At 48.7% G+C, this 13201-nt stretch overlaps 1 long non-coding RNA gene across 1 annotated transcript in view; it reads left to right on the top strand.

Annotated features, from left to right (window-relative positions):
- The first annotated feature begins 321 nt into the window (after nucleotides 1-321).
- The window catches only part of LOC149345778 (uncharacterized), a 70587-nt gene continuing 57707 nt past the window's right edge, over nucleotides 322-13201 (top strand). Inside the window, exons 1-2 of the long non-coding RNA XR_016292035.1 lie at nucleotides 322-397; nucleotides 1388-1611. This is a non-coding gene — a long non-coding RNA (uncharacterized LOC149345778). The remainder of the gene's footprint in view (nucleotides 398-1387; nucleotides 1612-13201) is intronic.

Consider the following 13201-nt stretch of genomic DNA (forward strand, 5'->3'; position numbering starts at 1 on the left):
CCGCGTCAGCGGCCTCATTACCTCGTAAGCCCTGGTGGCCAGGAGCCCAAATGATTCTTTTGGGTGTTGGATCAGTGGCAGTCCGTCTTAGAATGCAAGCAGCTAAGGGGGAGATCTCCCCTGCCAAGTAATGATCACATGCTTTTCGGGAGTCCGTAATGATGATTCTCGAATTGGCGTGGGCGGCAGCAAGCGCTATCGCTACTTCCTCGGCTCGCATTGAATTCGGGGCTCGAAAAGAGAGTCCATCAACGTGCATTTCCTGGTGAACGACAGCGGCCGTGTAAAATCCCGTGGGCGATGGGCCTGCTACGTCTACATAAGGCTTGGTTTCAACACAGACATCTGCGCATTACAGCGAGCGAAGGAAGGTCGACCCCGGTCAAAGCTGCCTCAGGTCAGTGGGTTAAAACACTCGTGAACCCCTTCTTTGCTGGTAATGCAAGCACGCCCTAAGAAAAAAAAAACTGCAGACGGTAAACTTCAGATATTTTGCAGTTGGAAATTTAGTGCATTTCAAGCAGGACGTTTTTTTATAGAACAAAAAAGCATTGTAACCGGTAGACCCCAAATTTTTTAATATTGCTCTCGTACGAAGAACTGAACGCCTTTTTGGCTGTTGTGCACTAGAAACCTTTTGCGATCACAGGAGTATCTAGCAATTCACTGAATACAATGTTAAAGCAGTCACAGCAGAATGAACTAGCTCAATTGCAGGGCACTTTATTACGGTAGTGTATGCAGGGGTTGATGTTTGTTTACTGACACCATGCTTGTTATGCAGAAGACGAGCTTCCAACAATCTTCATATGAACTGCAGCTGTATGCCAGCCTGCTACACCCACTGGTGTGAGCAGGCAATTGTATTTTTCTTGAGCGGCGCACGTAATAATGTAGCTGTTCACCCACCATACCAAAACTGTTGCTGGAATCAATAATTTGGTTGTCATTCTTTAGTTTGCTTATTTCCTGAAAATATTTTCAAGTAGTGTCCAAGGGCTAGTAGCTAATGCAGAAGTAAAGCTTTTTCACGCACTAGTTGATACCCGATGCTTGAAATAAGTATGCACTTAACTGACGTAGACCCTGCCTCGTCATCAGTTTTTTTCTCTGATGTCAGTAAAGCATATACTTTTTTCTGAGTAATTCAGGCGTGTCTACCGGACTTTCAAATGACCTGTTGAAAATTAGCCTTGAAAGCTCTCCATTTCCGCATATGTACATTGAGAGTTGAATGAAAACTGGTGATAAACAGTATTTTAGTGCAGAAAATAATCGTTTCTACATGCTGTATCTAAACAAGAGTCGCACGCTTCAGCAGTATTATAGTGGTAAAATAGCATAAGATGAAATTCTGAGCGATGTGTGATGTTTTTCTCCTATGAAGGTATGGATCAAGCCCAAAGCACGTCCCCAGCATGAAAAAACAAAGCACACTCATGTTGAAGAATGTGGACTCATCGTGCGTCCTGCGACAACATGGCTAAGATTGCCCGATGGATTTGGACCCCGATGGCTTTGCACCAGAACTGGACCAGCTGGTCGAGATAAAGTGCCCCACACCACAAACACTGCAGAAATATGGCAGCCAGAAAGCGCTGTACGGGAGCGGCAAGTATCATGATTTTTTTATAAATTGATGTGCATCATCTAAGTAAGGGTGGAAAAACAAATAATATTGCAAATATTGTGTATTCATGACAAATATGAACATGGGCAGAAAGCACCACTGAACCCCGTATCTTACCACAAAATTCGGTACCTTATGTTCAGAGGGTCGCGCACAATATGAAAATGCTGGCGAATTTATATTGCGTGCTAGTCGCGTTTTTTACTCCACGAAAGCTTGACCAGCTATGCGCGCGAATTGCAAGCGATAAGAAGAAGAGCTCTTGCAACAAAAAGCATGGCAAGCAGTACGCGAAGTGCTAGACAGGTGTAGTATACGAGTTACCACTGACCTGCGGAAAAGCCTATGTGAACCAAACGGGTGGTCCGTTAATGACCGTGTTGCTGAGCATGCACGATCGCTAAAACAACTAGGACGTGCACATCTTTCACAGCACTGTGCTGAATGCTTCGTGCGTAACCGTGCGGAAGAACATGGACCAGGGGAAAAAAAAAAGATGAAAGCAATGCAAGAAGTGTGAACCACGACATCAGGAGATAAAGATTCTGGGCAGGAGTAGACATACGAAGGCACGGGAGGTTTTGGAAGCGTTGCACATAAAAAAGAGGGGGATAGATTGTGTGACCTACGCTTCAGTCCGGCTTTTCAAGACCGAGATGCCATATCTTGAAAACTTTTAAGGCGAAAGCCTTTTATGGCGCATACTCCCGGCCCAGGTAACGTCCGGTGTAACGCTGTCTTCCACGAATAACGCGGCAAGTAATCAGGATGGGAGAAAACGAATGGTAGCATCAGATAGAAGGGACGAAGTGTAATGACTGTTGAGCGATTAGTTAATTATAGTCAAATATAGCAAAAAAAGAAAGAAAATGAAATGCGTCGATATAGCACGGACGTCAATATAGCGACTCGAACGATGTGACGTCACATTCACCGGAAGTCTTCACAGCATAGTGAAAATTATCAAAGATTGGGCGGAAAAAAGCCAGATTTGTGTCATATTCGGTTGAAAAATGTGTAACTAAGCATAATTAGTACTTACGATAACTGAAAGATCTATAATATGAGTAAGAATTGTTCAAAAACGAGGAAAAGTGGATGATGACGTCACATCAGACGGAAATAACATGTACATTGGCGATACCCTTAGTACCACCCTCCCAGAATACGACGGAGCTCCCAACGAGGAGCTCGACGCACCCATCACGGAGGCGGAGGTCAGGGCAGAAATATTGGAACTAAAAACGAAAACGGCCCCGGGTCCTGACGGGATAACTAACAAAATTTTAAGAAACCTAGACGACGACTCCAACAGCGCTCTGACGAGTACATGCAAGAAATTTGTACTAAAAGGCCACCTGCCTCGAGAGTGGAAGTCGGCAAATGCAATTCTAATCCCAAAGCCGGGTAAACCCCCGTAGCTAGAAAATTTAAGACCTACTTCCGTAACCTTATGCATGGGGAAATTGATGGAGCGCATAGTCCAGACCAGACTGACGGTCTTTATGGAGCAAAACGATCTGTGGCCGCATGAGATGGTCGGCTTCCGACCGGGCTTGTGCACGCAGGACGTTATGCTCCGACTGAAACATGACATAATCGACTCGCGTTCTAGAGACGACAAAGTGATTCTCGGCCTAGACTTAACGAAGGCTTTTGGTAATGTCAAACACGAAGCAATCCTACGAGGTCTCCATGAAATTGGGGTAGGCGCGCGAACATACGATTACATCAAGGACTTTCTGTCAGGCAGAACTGCCTGCATGAAGTTCCAAGATATCGAGTCTCGCACACTGAATTTAGGGAGCAGGGGCCCGCCGCAGGGCACGGTTGTCTCCTCGTTCCTCTTCAAGGTGGCGATGACGGCCCTCCCCAAAGCTCTGCGGAGCATAGAGGGGCTAAATTTCAGTATGTAAGCGGATCACACCAACCTCTGGGTTAACCAGGGGAGCGATGCGAGTATCGAGGAGCACCTGCAGGCTGCAACTGACACTGTCGTCGACTATGCGGCCAGTACGGGTCTCTCATGCTCTCCGCTAAAATCAGAATGATTCGTCTATAACCCGAAGTCACTCCGATGCAAGCACAGCTGGAAATTTGACATTAAAGTAGAGGGGAAACCAGTTCCAAAGGTAGATCAAATAAAAATCTTACAGGATAATGGACACAACGATGGGGCAATCAAAAAGCTCGAGGGATTTTCCACGCAAGCTCTTGGCATATTTAGAAGGCTCGCGCTGAAAGGACGAGGCCTGAAGGAAAGAAGCTTGCTCAAACTAACCCAAGCATACGTAATAAGCGGCGTGAGTTATGCCACGCCTTTCTTAAACATTAGAGCTGAGGAGAAGAAACTAGACTCGCTCATACGACGGTGCATAAAGAGGGCCCTGGGCTTACCGATTAGCACCTCCACAGAAAAGCTGCTCTGTATGAGAGTACACTATACCTGGGACGTAATAGCAGAGGCTGTCAGAATTTCACAGCTCGAAAGATTAAGACGAACAACCACAGGCAGAGCAATCCTTGACATGGTAGGCCTGCAAACAAATAGGGGACTACGGGCCTAATCGAGCATTCCGCAGGACTGCCGAAAAAATCTATTCATTCCCCCACTCCCTCGTAACATGCATCCCATATTCAACACTGAAAGGAGAGAGAAGAAGCACTAATCAGACGCTTCGAGCTGATGGACAGCAAGTAAGTAGCGTACGTGGACGCAGCAAGTGGCAAGTCGGGTGCGGCGGTCGCCTCGGTGGCCGACGGCCGCGGTGCCCCCGTATCGGCAGCCACCAATAGAAGCCGCAACGCTGAAACAGCTGAAGAAGTTGCGATAGCGCTCGCTTGCATTGGAACGGAAGCCAGTTTATAATTAGCGATAGCAAACCTGCCATCTATAATTTTGGAAAGGTTAGGATCTCGCCGGAAGCGGCAAGGATTCTGGCCAGTAGACGGCTGAACATAAAAAGTTAACGTAATTTGGACACCCGCACACGGGTCCGTTCCTGGCAACGACGCCGCCCACGAGTTAGCCCGAGCTGTCTACTTCTAGGTAGCTGTGGAGCCGTCCGACTGCCAGAACATGGACGAGCGTCTGCAAAATTATGCGGAGACTGTCGAAAATTATAGGTTACAGAGGGGACTGGTGCCACCACCGGATAAAAGTGTAACCAATAGGGAGGCAATCGCGATGGCGACGCCTCCAAGCTGGGAGGAGGAGGAAGAACATTTATTTCCGCCGAAGATGGCGCGGCAGCCACCTCCGGGTCCGCACGCAGGCGTCCGGGGAGGCAGTCTGTCGCACCGCGGCCAGGCGGACGGCGAAGCGCTGAGTTTTTTCATCGGAGCTTCTCAGCGTGGTCTCCCATTCATCGCTAGTTTTAATCGCGTTGTGCCCTGGGGCACGAACGCATCTCCAAATTATGTGATCTAATGTTGCCTCGTGGCCGCAAAATTTACACATTTCGGTTTCTGCACCGTCCCTCTTCCGCCCTCTGGCACCCGTCCAACTCCTCCACAGGGGCGAGAAGAAATTTCGAGCTTGAAGTCTTCTCCAGTCGTACGACTCCTTTTTACTCAGGGATCTATCCGGTGGCGGATATATCCTCCGGTCTGTCTTTAGATTTTCGGTTACATCCCTAAACGTACCAATACTTTCTTTTAAACGGGACGGGACTTTTAAATCCCGGTCTGGGCATATCATGTTCATAGACATAACGAAGAAAACGATACGTGCAAGCACTGTGGGGTGAGAGGGACCTTCGGCCACATAATGTGGGAATGCGCTAGCTCCCCAGGGGCTAAAGAAAACACAAATTGTAGAGAAACCTGGGAAGCCCTGCTGCGGAGCGAGGCCCCGGCTTCTCAGCAACAAGCCATCCGCCTGGCGGAAGAAGCCGCGAGGAATCAAGACCTCTTCGCCTGCTTCTAATCGCGGAGGTCCCGGTCCCCGTCACCAAGGCCTGCGTGCCGAGGATAGGGAGTAGGGGACTTCCTTATATGACGGAAAATAAAGTTTATATCATCATCATCATCATCATCATCACCAAGGACGTCGAAGCACTCTGATCCGCCGGCAAGCAACAACTGCCGATGCGCTGGGCATGCGCAGCGTGACGTCACCGCTTCCTCTCGCCACGCTCTCCTTCTCTGTCGTGAAATGAATGCAAGCGCGGCAAATTCAAATCAGTGCAATCAGTCACATATGATCTCACCAATCATTTTAAACTAGAGAGGAGAATTTTCCCCCCTCCAGACAAAAGACTTACTAAAGAACAAGAGGTTACGTGGCGTCGTCTACAGACGAGATCGATACGCACCCCATCACTCCTCGCGCACATTTATCCAGATCTTTACAACCCAAACTGCAAACACTGTGACCAACGTGCTACCTGCGATCACATCCTGTGGGACTGCAAAACAGAGCCACCTCCGGGTGATCTAGTTACAGCTCCTTCTCTCGAGCGGTGGGAGACCGTGCTGGCTAGCTCTGACCCCAGAACGCAAGTTTTGGCGGTGGAGTGGGCTGACAAAGTCGTCGAGGGCTATGTACTCTCGACCACTTAACGCGACCTCTTGCCAAGCTCTTCCCGGCGAATAAAATGTTTTACAATCAATCGGCTCTCGCCTTCAGGCAATCAAGAGGTATCTACTAAGTGCCTCCAGCCAATATTTGGTTGATGCCTTGTGTTCTTGTTTTTTGCGCACTTCTTAAATTTTCCATATATTTGCTGCCTTAGCAGTGAATAAACTCAGATGAAGATAGCGCATGTCCTGCGTCAGTCTTTCTAGTGTGTGTCTCCCTTTAGCGGTATTGCTTTTTCATACTCAAATAATATGCACCATCTAGCATAAATTGACGTTCGTTTTAAATCACAAAACCTTTTGAACTTAAAGCAAAAATTGCATGGAGGCATAGTTACTAAACATTATTGCAGATCTCCCGATGCAGAAAGCTTCAGTCCGTGTGTTTAAAAAAAAAGCAGGTGCGATTACGCACTGCAAGCGTGTACAGAGGGCAAAACGCATGTCTAGAACACGCTCTGAGCGTGTTTCGGGCGTAACACGCGATAACTAGCCATAAGATTTGGTTAAAAATGGTCTGGATGTAGACATGTGCTGCTAAAGTCATAGAATAGACGATATGCGAAATGCGCAGCGCCATCTCTCGGCGCTCCGAGAACTAAGTCCTCCATGTTGGTACGGTACAGAAAACGAAACCGCTGCCCAGCGTTGGGTTAAAACTTCTGCGCTTCGTTTGAAAAGTAAAATGCCGATGCAGTGTTGCGCTACCCTCTCCACTGTAAAAAGACACTACTATGCGTGCCAGAACTAGGTGCATTCCAGCTTTTCGCTTTTCTATTTTTTTACTCCGTCTTAACGTTTTAGTAACACAAAACGCCATGCGAGGTATCATGTGTCAGCACGCGGATCAGTGCGCAGCTTTCGCTTTGTGCGCTGATTTTCACAAATCTCTCGAGGTGATTTGCGCTTAAATTAAGATAGGGACCACAACCTTTGTTGTCTCTGATCAAAATTAGAAGCCGATTTCGTGCATTTATCAACTCTCCGGTCGGGCGTGAATATATATAGACGCATACTTGAACAACGTAATAGAAAAGGTAATTTTTTTGAGCGGGCCAATCGCTCGTGCCGTGGCGAAATAAGTTCACTCGAAGAACCATACGCCTATTACTGCTTTGTTTGCTACTTGTTCAGTTAAGTTTTTCCCGTGTTCAATTAGTTTTAGAAGGGCGAGCAAACTCTCTGGACCATACGCATATGTTACGCGCGTTAAGGAGTCTTTGTGAGGCAATACACCCTACGTATAAAAACTGAGGTGCGAATGCTTTATTTCTTGAGGATTTATATACCTTCGATATCTGCGGCGACGAAAATCTAAAAAAAAAGGAGCGAATAATATAGCTACTTTATTATGAAGGAGGGACGCATTTCTAAGCTAGAAAGTACGTGCAACAGTGTTCTGAAAACGCTTCAGACCATCAGATTTTATTATCGTTGTGGCAAGCTCCAACAGCTTGCTTCGCAACAAAGCCATTTTTCTAAATTTGGGAGTAAGCTAATTAAGTTTCGGAAGCAACCGAACATGCTAATTTCGCCCCTGCACACACAGCTTGACCAGCGTATCGAGTCCGTGCATGCACCTACAGCTGTAGCATCTTTCTCTAATCAAGCCGCCGCGGTGGCTCAGTGCTTATCTGAAAAAAAAAAAAAGCTGCGTCTTTGCTTACAATATTTTGAATTATATGTGCATGCCTATTTTCCTCTTGTTAATGTCGACTGACTGACTGCGTCTTAAGCAGGACGCGGTTTCAACGAATTGTGGCGAAAATCAACCGACGCCGGGCTATGAAACGGTGACGTTGAAAACCGCGGATGCGCATTGCGCATTACAGTAAAGGAATCGAATTACGCAGCTGGTCGAGGGTCTTGTGCGATTATACTGAAATGCACGAAGCTCCTGGCGTCGGCGCGAACGAAAGTTCGCACTGTCACAGAAGCTTGTCAACACACGCGCGCACTCACCGCAAAATAACCGCTCGCTACCCTACCAGATGAATTCGCGTCCACCTGGGAATAAAATAGCCATGATAATGCGTGATGCTTGAACTCGTGCTTTAATGCGAGCATTAAAACGACAACAGCACACGCTCACGGTTCGACTTTCCAACCGACTTTCGAGTGTCGATTATTGCGATCATCAGCGCCAGACTTCAAGCGAAGCTGAGGACGCGGTAGGAGTAAGCCGGCGCTGTTAAGGACGGCATCAGCAGGAAGCAACCAACACGCACGTGTCGCCTGGATGGTTCCGAGAAACCCCTGTCACTCAACGACGCTTGCCTCAAGTCGTCCCGGATTCAGCACGAGGCTAGGGTAGCCTCCTTCGCTACGTCTCCGTGCAGGCCCAATGGACACAAAAGCGCCCAATTCTCCGGAGTCAGCCCACGTGCGTGGAGTCATCAGCACGTGAACGTTACCTCTCCCTTTTCGCAGTAACCATTGCGAATGTCAAGGGCCGTCGTCTTTGGTGGCTCTTCTGCGTACCGAGCACCGCGGCGGGCTGGCGGGGGACTTCCGCCACCTTCAAGAACGTCCCCAAAGGACAAAGGCCCACCTCCGCCCTTTTGACGGTCTCGCATTCCGACCCTTCGTGACTGATGTCTTCTGACGGACAGGTGTCGGCGGCCCGGGGGAACATTCGTCGCGTCCGAGAACCTTGCATCCCGGAATCAACTCTACCTCGAAGGCAGCCTTGTCTCCCCGGCTCAACGCGTGACGTGTCCACAGGTGCGGGAGTGGAAGTGTGTGCGCGCGAGTGAGTTTCCGGCCACACCTTCCCTGGAGTTGACGTCATCATCCTAGGGAAACTAGGGAAGAAGAATGGTATAAAACTCGGCAACGAATGCCGTCGAAGAGCACTTTCCGATCTTCACTCATGTAATTATGTAAATAAACTCAGCCTTCTTTTGCCACCTTCTAACTCCGTCGCTCTGCGGCACTTCTGTTCCTGTCCTGGAGGTGGGAACGGGCGTCGTGCGGACCGTGGAAACCGTCGAGCCGCGTCCCCGAACCTCGTCTTCAACAACTGGTTGGCAGCGGTTGGATCGACCATGCGGCGTGGTGTTGCTTCTGCGGGTAAGTGCTTGAACTTTGCTTGAGATTCGCCAGGCTTCAATTGTTTGGGTAATAACTTTGAACTGCTGGGAATCGAGGGAAGTTGATCAGTGAGACAAGTGTGTTTAGCTCACGTCAACAGTTGATCAGCAAAGTCAAGGCTCAGGGCAGCAAACATGGATCTAATGAAGTTGCTAAGGACAGAGTTGCTGTCATTGTGCGAAGAGTTCGGTGTGCAGGTAGAGGAGAAGATGAAAAAGTCAGACATTTGCACATTACTCTTGGAAACCGCCGAGGAAGAAACTGTTAGCTATACATGGGAGCTCCTAAAAGCGGAGCGCAAGAAAGAGGAAGATAAACGAACGAAAGAGGAAGATGAACGAAAGAAAGAGGAAAATGAGCGAAAGAAAGAGGAAAATGAGCGAAAGAAAGCGGAAAGTGAGAGGAATAAAATAGAAGAACAACAGCTAGCGGCAGAGCAAGCGGAGCGGGAGCTCAGAAGGTTGCAGCTTGCGCATGACGAAAAGCGACTGGAATAAAATAGAAGAACAACAGCTAGCGGCAGAGCAAGCGGAGCGGGAGCTCAGAAGGTTGCAGCTTGCGCATGACGAGAAGCGACTGGAATTTGAGAGCTCGAGGCACGACTCCAGAGAGGGCGAGCGAGGCCGAGCTTCGAATGGACAGACTGATGCAGCCGTATAAGATTGGCGAGGATCTTGGTTATTACCTCGTGAATTTCGAAAAGGCATGTGAGAGACGCGGTTACGCTAAGGAAACATGGCCACAAAAGCTACTAATGGTGTTGCCCTGTGAGGCGGCCACTATAGTCGCGAGGCTTGATGCGAAAAATGCCGATGACTACGAAAAAGTCAAAGCGAGTCGGCTTAGAAAGTACCGCCTGTCAGCGGAAGAGTTTCGACAGCGGTTCAGAGGCGCCAGCAAGAAAGATAGCGAGAGCTATGCAGATTTCGCATTCAGTTTGAAGGCCAACCTTACAGAATGGTTGAAGGGTGCTGAGGCGTATGAAACCAAAGATAAGGTTGTAGAGTGTGTAGGCCTCGAGCAATTCTATAACAGTATCCCCGAGGCTGTTAGGCTATGGGTGCAAGACAAAGAAAATGTAATAAAAACAGCGCAACCAACTCGCCCAAACTGCCATTTTACCAAAGAAAATGTGTGCACGGTAGAGAAAGCGGCAGAACTAGCGGACGAATATGCAACACGAAGAAAGTTGAGCTCAGAGGCCAGCGGGTTTGAAAAGAACACTTTGGGGTTACAAAAACGATTTGTACCAAAAAATGGACCGCAATTTAGGAGTCGCGAGGCGGTTGAGGGCACAAAACCGATCCCAGAAAAAAGTGAGGATAGGGTCAAGCAGGCCGAAGCTCCAAAAACATTGACGAGGGAGTTCGAGAGCAGGAATTCATTCCGTTGTTTCTCAACTGCCATGAAACGGGGCACATCGCCGCTAGGTGTAAAAAGTCACCAGTAACCCTCTCATATGCGGACGACAGTGACGATAATTTGGAACTTCTGCGTCCGTATATTCACGAACTCCAAGTGAATGGAAAACCGTGCAGGGTCCTTCGGGACAGCGGGGCAACAATGGTCATTGTTCACCCCTCCTATGTTAAAGAGGAAGACTTCACGGGAGAAGTTGCTTGGATAAGGCAGGTGCTGGAAGAACAGAGTGTGTGTCTACCTATGGCAAGGGTGGTTATTTCGGGTACGTTCGGAGAGCTAGTGACAGAAGCCGCCGTCTCGTCGGCTGTTTCGTCCCAGTATCCATATCCATTCTCCAATAGATCGAATCAGTTGCTGTGCGAAAGAGGTCAGAAGCTGGCTGAGGGAACAGTAAAAGCTCTGACCAGGTGAGCTTGCTCCCAAACTTAGCTACAGCCGAGAGACAGAAACAAGTGGCGAGAGAGAGGGAAGATTCCGGAACCCAGCAAAGCAGATGACACTCAAGCGCAGGAGGAGCAGCAGGAACCGGTTACCGAAAGTAGCTCCACCAGTGTCAGCATACAGGAGGAGGGCAGTCCAGGTTCCGTGTTATTACCAACGTCCCTGTGCATGGATCGCCTACTACGCGTGGACAGAGAGTCCCTAATCAAAGAACAGGAAAGCGACCCTAGCTTGTCAAAATTACACTTTACAGCAAAAGAGGGTATTGCTAGGCGTAATGTGACATTGCACCACAAAGGCGGATTGCTGTACCGCCATTACAAGGATAAAAAGGGAAAGACGCTGGACCAGCTAGTCGTGCCTGAAAAGTACCGCTCTGACCTTTTGGGCCTTTGTCACGGAAACAGTTGGTCAGGGCACTTAGGTGTCAACAAAACGAAGGAAAGGCTACTTGGGGAATACTACTGGCCGGGCTGTTTCCGAGATGCTGAACGCTATGTGCAGTCATGCGACGCATGTCAGCGCGCAGGGAAGCCAGGAGAAAGATGGAAGGCCCCGCTAAAGCTGGCGCCGCTTATCTCGGAACCTTTTCGACGTCAAGTCATCGACACTGTAGGGCCACTACCCCGAACTAGGTCAGGTTATAAGTATATACTGACTATGATATGCCCTGCTACCAAGTTCCCAGAAGCGGTTCCGCTAAAGGAGCTTAGTTCGGCAGAGATAGTTGATGGCCTTCTCTCAGTTTTCGCCCGAATTGGCTTTCCTGCAGAAATACAAGCTAATCAGGGCACAGTTTTCACGAGCGCACTCAAGACCACGTTCTTACAGAGGTGTGGGGTGAAATTGATCCACAGCTCTGTTTACTACCCTCAGTCGAACAGCGTCGATAAGTGGCATTCAGTGTTCAAAAGCGTTCTACGTGCTTCCTGCTTTGAGCATAAAAATGACTGGGAAAGCTGCTTGCCAGCAACGCTGTTCGCGCTGAGAACAGTTCCGCACGAAGCGACAGGCTTTACTCCGGCAGAACTAGTATACGGAAGGGCTCTTCGTTCCCCACTTAGGATGCTTAGAGAGATGTGGGAGGGGACCGGGGAGAGCCAGTCAGTAGTAGAGTATGTGTTGCAGTTGCTAAACCGTCTGAGTGCCACGCGAGAGCTAGTGGACCGGAATCTTAAAACTGCTCAAGACACGGCGAAGACTTACTACGACAGAAAAGCGAGACTGAGAACATTCCAGGTGTGTGATCAGGTGCTCATTCTCAGACCCGCACCAAAAATAAGATGAAAGTTCACTGGGACGGACCAGTAGAGGTTTTGGATCAACTTTCGGAAACTAACTACACGTTGAAAATGCCAGGGAGAAGCCAGCAGATTAAGATCTATCACTGCAATTTAATGAAGCCCTATGTCGAAAGGAGCGGGGTCGTAAACTTGGCAGTTAATATGCTCGAAGAGCTACTAATCGAAAACCCAGAGTGGAAAGGCCCCGCCAACAAGGCTGACAAAAGCATAGAGGAAATCCTGTCCCGTTCCGCGAACACCAGGGTGCTAGAACCAAAGCAACTGCAGGAACTGAGGCAACTATTGTGCGAATTCCAGGAGAGTTTTAGCGGCCGGCCGGGGAAAACCAATCTCATCACACATGAGATTGAGCTAACTTCAGCCGATCCAGTAAGATCGAAAGCGTACAGAGTTTCTCCAAGGCAGAAAGAAATAATTGAGGCAGAGGTAAAGCACATGCTGGAACTTGAGTAATCGCGGCCGCGGAGAGCGACTACACCTCTCCTTTGATACTCGTAGAGGCACCGGGCAAAGATCCGCGATCCTGCGTGGACTACAGAAAGCTGAACGCCATAACGAAGGACCAATTATACCCTATACCGAACATCGAAGAAAGAATCGAGACAGTTAGCGCAGCACAGTACATCTCCACCCTTGACTTAGTGAGAGGGTACTGGCAAGTTCCCCTCTCGGAAAGCGCGAGCCGGTATGCGGCATTTATTTCTCCTGTTGGAGTATTCCGACCTTTGGT

The sequence above is a fragment of the Amblyomma mixtum genome, chromosome 4 (genome assembly GCF_055824585.1).
Source record: "Amblyomma mixtum isolate Tamu chromosome 4, ASM5582458v1, whole genome shotgun sequence".
NCBI lineage: Eukaryota > Metazoa > Arthropoda > Arachnida > Ixodida > Ixodidae > Amblyomma > Amblyomma mixtum.